Source organism: Bombina bombina, chromosome 1 (assembly GCF_027579735.1).
Source record: "Bombina bombina isolate aBomBom1 chromosome 1, aBomBom1.pri, whole genome shotgun sequence".
NCBI classification, from domain to species: Eukaryota; Metazoa; Chordata; class Amphibia; order Anura; family Bombinatoridae; genus Bombina; species Bombina bombina.
Window position 1 is genome coordinate 1,227,203,817 of NC_069499.1, and position 16,927 is coordinate 1,227,220,743.

General features: G+C 39.7%; 1 protein-coding gene across 1 annotated transcript in view; it reads left to right on the forward strand.

Moving 5' to 3' along the window:
* Nucleotides 1-16,927, forward strand: part of SMPD3 (sphingomyelin phosphodiesterase 3) — a 492,747-nt gene that overhangs the window by 358,951 nt on the left and 116,869 nt on the right. The gene's annotated exons all lie outside the window — the stretch shown is intronic.

Genomic DNA, 16,927 nt, shown 5'->3' on the forward strand with positions numbered 1-16,927 from the left:
AATCAGGAGTGGGCGTCGGTGATCTTGATAGCTCCTGCGTGGCCACGCAGGACTTGGTATGCAGATCTGGTGAATATGTCATCGGCTCCACCTTGGAAGCTACCTTTGAGACGAGACCTTCTTGTTCAGGGTCCGTTCGAACATCCGAATCTGGTTTCACTCCAGCTGACTGCTTGGAGATTGAACGCTTGATCTTATCGAAGCGAGGGTTCTCAGATTCTGTTATCGATACTCTTGTTCAGGCCAGAAAGCCTGTAACTAGAAAGATTTACCACAAAATTTGGAAAAAATATATCTGTTGGTGTGAATCTAAAGGATTCCCTTGGGACAAGGTTAAGATTCCTAAGATTCTATCCTTCCTTCAAGAAGGATTGGAAAAAGGATTATCTGCAAGTTCCCTGAAGGGACAGATTTCTGCCTTGTCTGTGTTACTTCACAAAAAGCTGGCAGCTGTGCCAGATGTTCAAGCCTTTGTTCAGGCTCTGGTTAGAATTAAGCCTGTTTACAAACCTTTGACTCCTCCTTGGAGTCTCAATTTAGTTCTTTCAGTTCTTCAGGGGGTTCCGTTTGAACCCTTACATTCCGTTGATATTAAGTTATTATCTTGGAAAGTTTTGTTTTTAGTTGCAATTTCTTCTGCTAGAAGAGTTTCAGAATTATCTGCTCTGCAGTGTTCTCCTCCTTATCTGGTGTTCCATGCAGATAAGGTGGTTTTACGTACTAAACCTGGTTTTCTTCCAAAAGTTGTTTCTAACAAAAACATTAACCAGGAGATTATCGTACCTTCTCTGTGTCCGAAACCAGTTTCAAAGAAGGAACGTTTGTTGCACAATTTGGATGTTGTTCGCGCTCTAAAATTCTATTTAGATGCTACAAAGGATTTTAGACAAACATCTTCCTTGTTTGTTGTTTATTCCGGTAAAAGGAGAGGTCAAAAAGCAACTTCTACCTCTCTCTCTTTTTGGATTAAAAGCATCATCAGATTGGCTTACGAGACTGCCGGACGGCAGCCTCCCGAAAGAATCACAGCTCATTCCACTAGGGCTGTGGCTTCCACATGGGCCTTCAAGAACGAGGCTTCTGTTGATCAGATATGTAGGGCAGCGACTTGGTCTTCACTGCACACTTTTACCAAATTTTACAAGTTTGATACTTTTGCTTCTTCTGAGGCTATTTTTGGGAGAAAGGTTTTGCAAGCCGTGGTGCCTTCCATTTAGGTGACCTGATTTGCTCCCTCCCTTCATCCGTGTCCTAAAGCTTTGGTATTGGTTCCCACAAGTAAGGATGACGCCGTGGACCGGACACACCTATGTTGGAGAAAACAGAATTTATGTTTACCTGATAAATTACTTTCTCCAACGGTGTGTCCGGTCCACGGCCCGCCCTGGTTTTTTTAATCAGGTCTGATAATTTATTTTCTTTAACTACAGTCACCACGGTACCATATGGTTTCTCCTATGCAAATATTCCTCCTTAACGTCGGTCGAATGACTGGGGTAGGCGGAGCCTAGGAGGGATCATGTGACCAGCTTTGCTGGGCTCTTTGCCATTTCCTGTTGGGGAAGAGAATATCCCACAAGTAAGGATGACGCCGTGGACCGGACACACCGTTGGAGAAAGTAATTTATCAGGTAAACATAAATTCTGTTTTTATGCTAATTCATTAGATTTTTCATTATCTGTATTATACCACATATCTTGTAAGTTCCTCATTAAATTCAATAAATAAAACAATATATGCACATTCTCCCTTCTAGGGATTAATTGTATAGTCTTCCTTCTAGGTATTAATTCCTTCCATAGGGCAGAGAGAGTCCACAACTTCATTCCTTACTGTTGGGAAATACAACACCTGGCCACCAGGAGGAGGCAAAGACACCCAGCCAAAAGCTTAAATATCCCTCCCACTTCCCTTATCCCCAGTCATTCTTTGCCTTTTGTCACTATTGGAAGTGCCAGAGAAGTGGCAGAAGATTTGGATAGTCCTGTATGGGTATGTTCCCTTTGAGAAAGGACTGGAGTTTTAAGTAATCATGTCAACCTCTCAGTGAGAGTATTGATGAAAGTTAGAGTCTGGAGATGCAGGGAAAGTTTTTATGCAAACCCATCCAGACTGTCGAAAACAGCTTCTGAGCAATCAGTGTTGACGAGTTTCACTGCTTGCTGCTACACACTCAAGTCCATGTCATAAGCGCTGCTGCAAGACTGTCACACTTGAGAGGCTGTGTCTGTTAGGGTAAGACCTTTTTTTATATATACATTTTAAAACGTTATACAGTGTCACAGTGTGGCTCCTTTATACCTTGATAGGATCAAGGGTTAATATCTCCTTCAGGGAGATTATTTGAACAGTTTGGGGATTTATATCTGCTTAAAGTGAGAGTTTTTTTAAAGCTCATAGGCTGTGTGTTTTTGGCTTGGAACAAACAGGTGTTGTGCAACTCATAATAGCTTGGCACCCTTTTTCATAGCAGGGGAAGTCCTGCCTTACGTACCACGTGACCAGGTGCAGTCTCTTTCATTTCTTAAGATCCTGCTGCAGACATCACTCCTAAGGAGAGCGTTTTCACTGTTAGCTGTCTGGGTCTAGGAAGGGGTGATTGCCCCAGCCATTGGGAGTGTTAAGGTGCCATTTTTTTAAATAAAAGAGTTTCTTTTTGATTGTCCTTCTGTGGGTATATACAAAGCTATAGAGGACTCTGATACTACATTAGGAGGTTCCGCTCCTTTTGTACTGATTAATAATTCCTGTTTATATTGTGAGGAGGCTGTGGTTTGCCGCCTGCTCAATTTTGTTCCATTTGCCTAAACACTGTTCTAAAGTCTAAGAAGGGAGACAAGCCTGCTAATACTCATAGCCCTATTGGCCCTTCTGAGCCGTCTACTTCTCAGGAATCTGGGTCCTGAGAAATTTCTGCCCTCTCTACATTACCCGCTCCACATGCAGTTCCCTGCAGCTCAACTAATCCTCCATCTGGAGGGGGCTTTTTTCCAGCGGACTTTACCGCACAGTTACAATTGGCGGTGTCTGCGACCCTGAGTGCCTTACCTCGCTCAAACAAACGCAAGAGAAAGGTTAACCATAGTTCTCCTGACCTAGAGTCATCTAAATATTTGTCAGATTTAGCTACTATATCCCAGCTATCCGAGGATGAGTTAACCTCTGTAGCTTCAGAGGGTGAACTTTCTCAGTTGGAAATTTCAGTTACTAAACCTCCTTCAGCGGAGGAGCCCTCCTTTAGATTTAAAATTGAGCATCTTTAATAAAGGAGGTTCTGTCTACTCCCTGTGGAGCCTAAGATCCTTAAATTAGACATGGTTTACGAAGATAGGTAGGTCCCTCTGACTTTCCCTGTGCCAGTTAAGATGGGGAACATTATTAGTAACGAATGGGAAAGAGTAGGAACTTCTTTTTCCTCCTCGTCTACTTTTAAAAAAGGATTAATGGTCCCTGACTCTCAATTAGATTTGTAGGGCTCCATCCCGAAGGTGGATGGTGCTATTTCCACGCTGGCTAAGTATACTACTATCCCTCTGGAGGATAGTTCTTCTTTTAGAGAGCCTATGGATAAAAAAATGGTACCTTTTCTGAGGAAGATGTTTCATCATACAGGGTTTTTATTTCAACTTGCGGCAGCTGTAGCCGCGGTTGCTGGAGCAGCTACCTACTGGTGCAAAACACTGTCAGAGCTCATTGAGGTGGAGACTCCCTCGAGGATATTCAGGAGAGAATTAAGGCACTGGGAATTGATAACTCCCTCATATGTGATGCGAATATGCAGATTATTCTCATAAATGCAAAGGCTGCTGGCTTTGCGGTTCTAGCCCACCGGGCTCTCTGGTTGAAGTCTTGGTCTGCGGATATGACTTCTAAATCCAGACTCCTTTCTCTTCCCTTTAAGAGGAAGATTTTATTCTGTCCAGGGCTGGACTCCATTATCTCTGCGGTTACCAGAGGGAAAGGTGCCTTCCTACCACTAGATAAGAAGAATAGGCCTAAGGGACGGCAACTGTCTAATTTTCGGTCCTTTCGTACTGACAAGTCGCAACGACAGCAGTCCTCTTCCAAGTCCGAGCAGCTCAAGAGTACTTGGAATCCTGTTCACTCCTGGAATAAGTCCAAACAGACTAAGAAGCCCGCCGAGAACAAATCGGCATCAAGGGACGGTCCCCGATCTGGGATCAGATCGAGTAGGGGGCAGACTGTATCTTTTTTCAGATGCTTGGTTCCAGGATGTACAGGATCCTTGGGTCCTGGAGGTTGTATCTCAAGGGGCAGATTCCTACTCTCCAGTCTTTCGACAAGTCCAGAAAAGAGGGCTGCCTTCTTAGGTTGCATACGTGATCTCTCCTCTCTAGGAGTAATTATCCCGGTACCTACAGCAGAAAGAGGTTTGGGGTTTTATTCAAACCTTTTCGGGGTTCCAAAGAAGGAGGAACCTAAAGTGCCTAAACAAGTTTCTGAGCGTTCCCTTTTTCAAGATGGAGACTATACGGTCAATCCTTTCTCTGGTTCAGGAAGGACAGTTTATGACCACAATAGTCCTAAAGGATGCATACCTTCATGTTCCGATTCACAGGGAACATTTTCAGTTCCTGAGGTTTGCTTTTCTGGACCAGGACTTCCAGTTCATAGCTTTTCCGTTTGGCCTAGCTACTGCTCCAAGGATATTTTCAAAGGTTCTGGGGAGTCTTCTAGCCATTGCCAGAACACGAGGTATTGCAGTAGCACCTTACCTGGACGATATCTTGGTACAGGCACCATCTTTTCATCTAGCAGAAGAACATTCAGAGTCCCTTCTCAGTCTTCTTCGATCACATGGATGGAAGATAAACGTGGGAAAGAGTTCTCTTACTCCAAGTACAATGGTGAATTTCCTAGGAACAATAATAGACTCCATATCCATGAGAATATTCCTCACAGATCAGAGACCTTGCAAGCTAACTTCTGCATGTCTTGCCCTCCAGGCCTCCTTGACACCCTCAGTGGCTCAGTGTATGAGGTAATCGGACTCATGGTGTCCTGCATGGACATCATTCCTTTTGCCAGATTCCATCTCAGACCCTTACAACTATGCATGCTGAGACAATGGAACAGCGACCATTTAGATCTGTCTCAACAGATTGTGCTGGACAGCCTGTCAAGAGACTCGCTCTCCTGGTGGCTTCTTTCCAGATCATCTGTCCAAAGGCACATGCTTTTTGAGACCGTCCTGGGAGATTGTGAATACGGACGCAAGCCTTTCTGGCTGGGGAGCCGTTTGGGGTGCCAAGAAGGCACAAGGTCTGTGGACTCAGGAGGAGTCCTGCCTTCCGATCAATATTTTGGAACTCCAGGCAATCTTCAATGGCTTGAAGGCTTGGCCCCTTCTTGGTTCATCCCAGTTTATCAGGTTACAATCAGACAATATAACCTCGGTTGCCTATATCAACCATCAAGGAGGAACGAGAAGTTCCTTGGCGATGAGAGAAGTATCTCAGATACTAGAGTGGCCGGAGACTCACAAATGAACGCTGTCAGCAATCCACATTCCGGGTTTTGACAACTGGGAAGTGAACTTCATCAGCAGACAATCCTTTCACCCAGGGGAGTGGTCTCTTCACCCCGAGGTGTTTGCAGAAATATGCAGTGAGTGTGGGACTCCGGAAATAGATCTCATGGCACCCTGCCTCAATACCAAGCTACCCAGGTACGGGTCGAGGGATCCTCAGGCAGAATTGATAGATGCCCTATCAGTACCATGGAGGTTCAAACTCCTATATCTTTTTCCTTGTGTGGTGTCTCGCATCAAGCAGGAGCGAGCATCTGTTATTCTGATTGCTCCATAATGACCGCAAAGGACGTGGTTTGTGTATCTGGTGGGGATTTGCTCATCTCCTCAGTGGAGGTTACCTTGTTGCAGAGATCTGCTGATACAGGGTCCCTTCATTCATCAACATCTAGATTCTCTGAGGCTGACTGCTGGAGATTGAACGCTTAGTCTTAGCCAAGAGAGGGTTTTCTGAGAGTGTTATCGACACTCTGATTCAAGCTTGAAAGCCAGTTACTCGTCATATCTACAATAAAGTGTGGAGGACTTACTTGTACTGGTGTGAAGAGCGTGGCTTTTCCTGGCATAAGGTTAAAGTTGCCAGAATTTTATATTTTCTCCAGGATGGACTGGAGAAGGTTCTATCTGCTAGTTTCCTGAAGGGACAGATATCGGCCCTGTTGGTGCTACTGCTCAAGAGATTGGCTGAGCTCCCGCATGTGCAGTCCTTTGTTAAAGGGATAGTCTAGTCCAAAATAAACTTTCATGATTCAGATAGAGAATGTAATTTTAAACAGTTTTCAAATTTACTTTTATCACCAAATTTGCTTTGTTCTCTTGGTATTCTTAGTTGAAAGCTAAACCTAGGAGGTTCATATGCTAATTTCTAATCCCTTGAAGGCTGCCTCTTCTCTCTGGGCATTTTGACAGTATTTCACCACTAGAGGGTGTTAGTTCATGTGTGCCATATAGATAACACTGTGCTCACGCACGTGGAGTTCAGGTGAGCCAGCTCTGATTGGCTAAAATGGATGTCTGTCAAAAGAACTGAAATAAGGGGGCAGTTTGCAGAGGATTAGATACAAGATAATCACAGAGGTAAAAAGTGTATTTATATAACTGTGTTGGTTGTGCAAAACTAGGGAATGGGTAATAAAGGGATTATCTATCTTTTTAAACAATAACGATTCTGGTGTAGACTGTCTCTTTAAGGCTCTGACTAGGATCAGACCTGTGTTTAGATCTGGGGCTCCGCCTTGGAGCCTCATTCTTATTCTTAGTGATTTGCAGCAGGCTCTGTTTGAGTCTATGCGTACTGTTGATATTAAATTGTTGTCTTGGAAGTTTCTTTTTTTGTTGGCTATTGCCTCTGCGTGCAGAGTTTCTGAGATTTATGCTTTGCAATGTGACCCCTCTTATCTTTTCCATGCTGATAAGGCGATTTTACGTACTAAATTTGGGTTCCTCCCTAAGGTGGTGTTGAATCGTAACATTAATCAAGAAATTGTTGTTCCTTCCTTGTGTCCTAATCCTTCTTCAGCGAAGGAACGTTTGCTTCACAATCTAGATGTGGTTCGTGCCTTGAAGTTCTATCTTCATGCTACTAAGGAATTAAGGCAATCTTCCTCTTTGTTTGTCATCTATACTGGCAAGCGTAAGGGGCAGAAGGCTACTACGACTTCTCTATCTTTCTGGTTGAGGAGTGTCATTCGCTTAGCTTATGAGACAGGGGGACCACAGCCTCCTGAGAGGATAACAGCTCATTCCACTAGAGCAGTAGCTTCCTCTTGGGCTTTTAAGAATTAAGCCTCAATCGATCAGATTTGTAAGGCAGCTACCTGATTTCTTTACACACTTTTTCTAAATTTTACAAGTTTGATGTGTTTGCTTCGACTGAAGCAGCTTTCGGGAGAAAAGTTTTGCAGGCTGTGGTGCCCTCAGAATAGGGTCCGCCTCCTGTTTCTGTTCCCTGTTATTCATTCAGTGTCCCCTGGTGCTTGGGTATAGTTTTCCCAACAGTAAGGAATTAAGTTGTGGACTCTCCCTGCCTTATGGAAGGAAAACATAATGTATGCTTACCAGATAGATTCCTTTCCTTCCTGGCAGGGAGAGTCCATGACCCCGCCCGTAATTTTTTTTTTTTTAATGGGCATCTCCCTTTTTATATTTTTTCTTCTGGCACCTTTTATACCCTGATGTTTCTCCTACTTTTCCTTATTCCCTCGGCAGAATGACTGGGGGGATAGGGGAAGTGGGAGGGATATTTAAGCCTTTGGCTGGGGTGTCTTTGCCTCCTCCTGGTGGCCAGGTGTTGTATTTCCCAATAGTAAGGAATGAAGTCATGGACTCTCCCTGACAGGAAGGAAAGGAATTTATCTGGTAAGCATAAATTATGTTCTTGCAAACAAATACACACATTACTCCACTGTCTGGACCTAACTGTTTAACAAAGACTCCAAGACCTTGGGAATATGTTCTGCAAAGCCATATTCATATATGTGTGTTTTTATCCATGATATGCTGCTTGCCGAATTCCTTCTTTTGATGTGCTTTTTCCTCATGAAAAGTCTACTGTAGGCCAACAGACATATGACCTCTCAACTATTCCAGTAGGTACTAATGAGCAAGAACAAATCTTTGTGCTGTAGCTGGTATTTGTAATAAGTGAAAAAGAAGAAATGTAGTTTTTTGTTATATTCATCTCCAAAAGATTGTACCAAATGAAACTCACTCTTTTGAAAAGCAAGTTTGTTTTTTTTAACCTCAGAAACGGCTTGAGATTCCAGCACTCTCTGACTTTGTAATATTGCTAAGTGACTGTTATTTCACTAGGATCTTTGTTACATTTTTATTCTAAGTTCAAATAGGCCTTTCAAATTTTTGTTGGAAATTTTTTTTTTTTTTGCTGTAAGCCAGATCTTGAAATAATTATTTGTTGTTCTGGCCAAAATATTTCACGACTTTTTAGTAATTGAATAGCACAATTTAATAGCAATTTAGCAGTGACTGTTGCATGTTTTTAAATTCTGTTCACTTAAAATCTGTGTCCCTTGTGTCTTCTTGATTGCATAATAAGAGTGTGACATTATTGATGTTCTGTCACACAAGACCCCATAAATAACCTAAATAATAACATTGCAGATCACTTGAGTTTAATGATGACTTTGTTAAAGATACTACATATGAACAAAAACTCCATAACTGAACCATAAACAGAAGCAAGATGTGTTTCAAAACATTTTTTCCTCTATTGTTCTAAACTACTCCCTACAGACACGGTGCGTCATTATCATGTTCTTGCATTGTAGTAATGTATCTCTGATACACCATGTCACTGTACTGTACTGTAATGACACCAAACCTATCTGACATTCTCATTTAAAGTGATCCTTGTTTGAGCATAAACTGAACCTCTCTCTCATCAAGCAAAATAACTGAACCAGAACATTGGCCAAGCAGTACAGGAACAAAAGATATTCTATATATATCTGAGCATGAAATCAACTGCACCAACTCAATGCTTAACATATAGAGTTAGATTGCAAGTGGCGCACTAATGTTAGGGCGGGACTCGACAAGCAATATCGTAATCGTGCTAACTAGTGCACATATTACAAGTTAAAAGAAACCGGTTACATTTGAGTGCAAATGCAGTTTGCGCTCAAAGAATTAGCATGCCTGAAGAGTAAAGTGTAAGGGTTAAAAAAAACTATTTCACCAAACACATAAAAACACATTAAAATAAACTATTACACTTATATATACACTTTCTGCTAAAAATATTTCACATACATTTTAATACATTTTTTATAAGGGTAAAAGGGATAATGGTATATGGCAATGTATTTGACTGGAAAGGGCTATGAAGTATATTTATTATACACATATACAAACACATATATACATGTATGTATGTGTATATGTATAACTAACCCTTCCATTTTTGCTTTTAATCTTAGCTGAGAGCTTGTAAGTGAGTGCTGGACTTTCTCTGTGTGTTGTATTAATTTGTTTTGTAATTTCCCTATGGTTATTGCACCCAGACCTGTCTGGGGTTAACTGCCTGTGACTCTGGGGACAGCACAGCTTCCTGTGCATGCCAGTGAGCACCCAGGGCTGAGCATGTTGCAGGGTCATGGGATGTGTACCAGGTCCGGTCTGAGAGTGCAGTCCCCTTCCGTGTTTTGTATATGTCTGGGGTGATTACATAAGCCTGTGCACCCTTCACTTGTTCCCAGTTTGTTGGATTGAGAGCTTGCATTGTGTGGCTGTTTATATACATATATACTTACAAATGCTCATACACACTTTGGGTCTTTTCCAGTTAAATACCCTGAAACATAATTTTTAATACTTTTTAATGTGTTTTATTGTGTTTTTACATTCCAAAGTTCTTCACATTGAGTAGATGTTCTTTGTATATGTATACATTTTAAATTAAGATATGGGTAAAAGCAGCGTAATTAGCAGGGTTTTGTATTGATATTTTTAGTGATGTCAGAAATAGTCAAACAAAATTTAATAAATTTACATAAAGAAAATAAAATTGTCAATAGGTATATACAGGTTTTCCATGCAATGTGATGTACCATACACAGTAATAAAGAAAGGAACTTGCTCTGGTACCAGTAAGTGACATAACACATCTGTGCATTTATACAATACAATAAACCTCATTAGTATCAGTACTATGGATAGAAGGTATATAGATATAACACCAGAACCAATCTAGTACTTTTATAGCAATTTTATAGAAGGCCCCTCCTGGACCCGAAATAATGGCACAATACAAAAGTGTAGGAGCGATAGATCTCATGATTATGTAGACCTCCTGCGCAAGATAAAGCAATGTTTGGATTTTTACTTCTCTCTTAAGCTGAACACTCCAGAGTATTATTCTAAAAAAAGAACTAAAATCTCTCTTGTACCTTATGATATATGTGAGCTGGAGAGTAGGTAATATAAAGCGATAATCAGGTTATCACACATGAAATGTTAAATATTTATTAGGACTTAAAAGTTTATGACAGCATTAACTTGAATATCTATTTTAGTGCTAAATAATTAAGAAGGTAGTAGTGATCAATATTATATCAAGTGGGACAACAGTAATATAAACTTTAAGGGACATTAAACACTAAATAAATGCTAGATAGAATGATACATTCAAAGAAAAGATTAGTCTGAGAATAACATGTAGATGTATTTTTTAAAGTTTCATTAGCTGTTTAAATATTGACAAAATAAGTGTAAAGTTTTAGGCCTCTAGTTATGAAAGTCTGGCGGACCTGATCCGCCAATGCGGATCCGGTCCGCCAGTCTTCGCTGAATACGGCGAGCAATACGCTCGCCATATTCATCATTGCACCAGCAGCTCACAAGAGCTGCTGGTGCAACGCCTCCCCCTGCAGACTCGCGGCCAATAGGCCGCCAGCAGGGGGGGTGTCAATCAACCCGATCGTACTCGATCGGGTTGTATTGTTGCGATGTCTGTCCGCCTGCTCAGAGCAGGCGGACAGGTTATGGAGCAGCAGTCTTTGTGACCGCTGCTTCATAACGGCTGTTTCTGGCGAGTCTGATGACTCACCAGAAACACGGGGCATCAAGCTCCATACGGAGCTTGATACATATGCCCCTTAGTCTCTATAAAACAATGAGAGCTGCCATATTGTAACATAGGTTACCTTCTCTGCTGTGGCCAATTAGGTACTGTTATAAATAGGTCACTAGAGTGTGCAGCCAATGGCTGTGTGGAATATAACAGTGTTCTGCACTTCCATTTCTAACAGGAACTGAAAAGCTCAGAATGGAATTACAGGAAAATGGGTCAAAATAAATTATGAAAATATATTGCAGTGTTTTTTTATATATATTCTATTTATCATTTTATATTACCATCTCAAAGTGTTTAATGTCCCTTTAAACTGCAATAGCTACATATACTTTCCAATCTGAGAAGCTATGGCTGTAAGATAAGATAACTTTGCTACACCAAACAGTTAGGATCATTCTCATGACAAGTGGAAAGGTAACTAAAAAACAGGGTATATTCAACCATTCCAAATTATTCTATCCAAGCTTCTCTAAGATGAAAAGCTGTCTGCACCATTAGAGTAAAGAAATGTCAAATAATCAGCCCACAAAACAATTCTGGAATAGGGATTAGATGCTTACGGAGTGATCTGCAAGTCTATCTTGGAGAGGTTTTATATAGCTGGTATATAAAGAAACCTAACACCCGTTTGAAACTCTAAAGCCTAGAATTAATAAAAGCCTACAGCTGTGATATGTAAGCACTTGTCATATAGATTTACTCTATTTAGGGTAGGGGGGAGTGATCATATAGGCAGACCCATAGGTATAGGTGAGTATTCCTAAAATGATCAACACTCTGTATATAACTATATTTGACTTAATATAGGAGCACCCTACCAATAAATATATCAGTACCAACGCATTTTTAGAATTATATCTAGAATCAGCCCACTGATGTCACTGAAGTAAATTACAATTAATGGTATATAAGAACTTAACAAAACAATGAGTTAACAGTTCAGCAATACACAAATGAAAAGCTCAAAACTTAGCTATATCCCAATAGTACTTCAGGGCAATCTGTGGTGAGAATTAACCCTCTCTGACTTTCTTAGATGACATAATAGAAGCTGGGAGATTCAATGTTTCAAGTCTATATAAAGACTTCTTACAAAAGTACTAATGTTTCATGGATCTTAACCTTTCAGATATATAGGTTAACAGAACTGATCTCTTGCTCAAGTGGTTTGTGTTTGCTATTTTTTATATGAGGTAACCAGTTTATAAGTTATGAACACCATGCATGGCTAATGAATAATGAGGCAGGTCATGTGGAGTGATTTAATGAGTTCCAGTGTGATGTAGCATTTTAAGGCTTTGATGAGGTAATGGTAAGTTGATTAGTGGTAACCAAAGCGTTTAACTTAAGTCCTGTCAGTAGCATTGTCTGAATGGTATGAAAATTTGGTGGGGTCTTGGTTTGGGTAGTAAAGTTCAAGTAATGAGGGAAATGGTGAGGTTGTGCAGTAATAAACTGACTTAGTTTTGTGGGTAACATATTCTTGGGTAGAAGAAGTTGGTTGCTGGTTATGAGTAATGGGGTGAGCAGTAAATTACAAGCGCTTAGTGAGTTATTGCCTTGAGAGTGATAACTTGTTGAGCAGTTGGTACCTGTCTTTGTGGGAAGTCTGTGAAACCTACTCAGTTTCTGTTAGTTTTCCTTACACCTATGGTGACTCAATTTATTTCCCTATGATTGTGTCTGTTTCTTCTGTTCCCAAGGAAAATGTATTCTTCCCTCAGAATTTTTAACTGTTTTTTTTTTTTTGTGTTGAGTCATCTGAATGCTATATAAGCACCATGTATAACAGAGATTCCAGGGATATAAAACCCAAAACATTTATTTTGGGATTCAGACCATTTAAATTTTTTTTTCCAATTTAGAAGAAATACCTAGGTAGGTATCTGGAGCACTACATGATAGGAAATAGTGCTCCCATCTAGTACTCTTGCAAATGGAAAACATTCTTGTAAAACTGCTGCCATATTGTGCCCCAGAAAGGGGCTGGCTCCTAAGCATACGTCCATGCTTTTCAACATAAGATACAGAGAGAACAAAGAAAAATTGATAATAGAAGTAAATTAGAAAGTTGTTTAAAATCGCATATTCCGTCTGAATTATGAAAGAAAACTTTTGGGTTTCATATCCCTTTAACAAGACTTTATTTCATATAACCTTAAAATCTTAACCCTTAAAAGCTCAGTGGATGCGAGTGGGTAAACTAATAAATCATAGTGTTTTTATCCATCATGGTGAGGCTGTATTTGCAAAGGTGCGTCCCAGGGGAGCAAGCAGCCCCTGTAGATATAGGCACCGGAAATTTAATGGAGCCCAACAGAATTGATCTGTACGTTTCTGTTAGTGGACGTGTCACAGAAAATAATGGTATTGTTCTGTCCTGGAAAAAAAGATAAATTGCTGATGACTAAAACAAAGGAGCTAATAGATTCCCATGGAGAAAATGGTTGACTCTTATTTCACACTCTCTGACACTCCTTTGTTAGAAGGAGCACACTCAGCTATATTACAATATGATTCATTACCCTGTAGTTTGCCTTTTTATGGAGAGAGTGTAATGTAATGTGTGTCTAATGTTTTATTATTTATCACAGAAGAGGGGCTTGTAAGTAAATCTGCCTAGCCGAAAAAACGATTAGGAATAAATTCACCTCTCGCAGTCGACTGTTGTACCTCCAGCTTAGTAGCCCAACTCACCAGGATAGAAAAAGAAAGTGAAAAGAACCTTCTTTACAGTACCTTATGGTGAAAGGGAAACGAAACAGCCTGTAATCACAAGATATTTCTGTTGTCTTGCGGAAATAACAGCCAAGTCTCAACATTTTTAAACAAGTTAACATCTTTTTTTTTTTTCAATAACTAAACGTCATCCATCTGCCTTATTTTCTTCTGAAAAAAACATGGCTAGTGACTGTCATTATGTTAGTGCATTGTTCTGCAGCAATTATCTGGTAAAGCCAATTAAGGGATATTAAGTATATGTAGCAGAGTTATCCTTGTGAAGTATACAGTGTGCTTTTCCAGTCCTAACAATAAGAAAATTACACGAAACAGGGACAAAATATTATATTATAATTTTATATTATAATATTAATAATAATAGTCACAGATATAAATCACAACATTTCCAAAAACTAAAATAGCTTATATGCAAACTCTTCCCTTTTCATGGTTTTTGATTATTGGTTATAACTGCTATGTGTGTGATTGCAAGCTATATATTTTCATTCATATCGATCAACAACGTTCCTCCAGCACTCCAAGAAAGGACACAGCAGACTCCGGTTAGTAAAAAGATACAGTCTTTATTCCTCTTCAGCACATAAAAACAGCAGCATCAATTTCAAATCAGAGGGAAGTGGAAGTATAATAGGTCAAATTTTCATTCATAAATTGTGAGAGTCACTGCGCTACCACATGTAAAATTAAACTACAGACCACCTAGTGGACTGGAAGTTAATTCCACGTGTGATGGTTTGTGGGCTCTCACCATCATGAAAAAAGTTAATTTATCAGGTAAGCATAAATTGTGTTTTTATGTTGAACTTCTTGGTATATAACTACCACTTGTATATGAATTATCAGACTGTATATCTCCATTATATGCAATGTTGTATAGATTACTTAAGGGACCCCAAACATTTTAATGAACCTTTAAAAAAATATCTTAAAGGGACATGAAATCCAAATTTTTCTATCATGATTCAGACAGAACATGCAATTTGAAACAACTTTAGGAGAAGCAGCACAATACTGTGAGCTAGTTGAACACATCTGTAAGCCAATGACAACAAATACAAATTAGACAATAGAAGTAAATTGGAAAGTTGTTTAAAATTGCATGCTATATCTGAATCATGAAATAAAAAATTGGGTTTCATGTCCCTTTAATAGTGAAGATTAACTTGTACCCCTTTTTCCATCTACATATGCTGTTTACAAGCTATTGACAGCCCCCTTCTTGGCAGCTTTTTTTTAAGATTAAGAAGACACAGTAACAGTGCTGTGGGTTTTCAAAGGTACAGCACTGTGAGCTAGCTCTGGTTACGTATAGTCTGATGTGCAGGCGGTATGGCTTCTGATTTGCTACATACTGAGAAATGCTATTTTATAGAATGTTTTTATGCAATAAATAGTTTTGGGTTTTCTTTGTATTTGGTATCCTGTTTACTAATTATTTGAACCCATGCAAGCTGCAGATTTGCAACAGACTGCTACCATTAAACACAACTGAGAAGCAGCCACCTGGAAAACTTCTAATAATCTCAGTAGCCATTGATACACCTACTTTGCAATAGTAACATAGTAGAAGAGGATGAAAAAAGACTGAAGTTAGAGTTCAACCCATTCAAATCTAAAATACTTTAAAAAAAAAAAAAAAAAGCTCCAGTTGAGCTTAAATTAATCCCTTTAAAAAAGTTGACCCATTTAACACTAGCAACCATATCCATGAATTCTTTTTCTGGCCAGAAAAACCACTGCTATAGACCGCTGCTCCATAACTTGTCCACCTGCTCTGAGATTGATTGACACCCCCTGCTAGCAGCCGATTGGCTGTGCATCTGCAGGGGGCGGCATTGCACCAGCAGTTCACAAGAACTGCTGGTGCAATCATAAATGCAGACAGCATATGCTGTCAACATTTATCGATGTGCGGCGGACATGATATGCTACTTTGTATCATGTCCGCTCGCACATTGATAAATATGCCCCCAAATCACATTTCCTCCAGCCTTAGATTTTGACATCTTGTCACAAACAATTTCAGAGCTTCTGCCATTTCTGTATATGGGCTTTGAATATATGTATATAGAGTAATCATGTCACCTCTCAAGCGCCTTTTTTCTAGAGAAAACAGACCCAGCTTGGCTAACCTCTCCTCAAAGCTTAAATTCTCCATTCTTCTTATTAGCTTTGTGGTCCCCAGAACTGCACTCCATACTCAAGGTAAAGTCTTTCCAGGTATCTATATAGTGACAGAATTATGCTTTTCCTACCTTGCATCAATGCCTCTTTTAATACATGCTAGCTTCTTATTAGCCTTAGAAGCCACTGCCCTGCATTGAGTGCCCATCTTTAGCTTGTTATCTATTACTACTCCCAAATCCATTTCCTCCTCAGTTTGGCTAAGTCTAGACCCATTTAAATAATAGGTTGCCTGCTTATTTTTATTTCCAAAATGTAGAACCTTGCATTTTCGATTTACCTGCCCATTCTTCTAATTTTTGCAGATCCCCTTGTAAAGCAAGTTCATCCTGCCCTGACCTAATGACCTTACACAACTTTGTATCATCTGCAAAAATAGAGATGTTGCTGTTTAATCCTTGCTCCAAGCGATTAATAAAAATATTAAAAAGAACAGGACTCAGTACTGATCCCTGGGGGACTCCACTAATTACTGTAACTTTTATCCAATCTGAGTTTGATCCGTTTACTACTACTCATTGCTCCTTGTCTATCCAGTTATTTATCCATGAGCTAACATTTTCAGATATTCCCAGTCCCTTAATTTTGTACATAAATGTGGCACTGTATCAAATGCCTTTGCAAAATCCAAGTATATCGCATCAACTGATTCCCCTTTATCTACATTTTTACTTACTTCCTCATATAATCTAATGAGATTAGTTTGATATTATCTATTTCTCATAAAACCATGCAGATTTAAACTCATAATTGTTTATAAGAATATACTCATCAATATAATCCCTTATAATCCCTTAAAGTTTGGTGTTCAGTAAATATTGTTTCCATGCTTATTAGGATATAATACACAATGTGA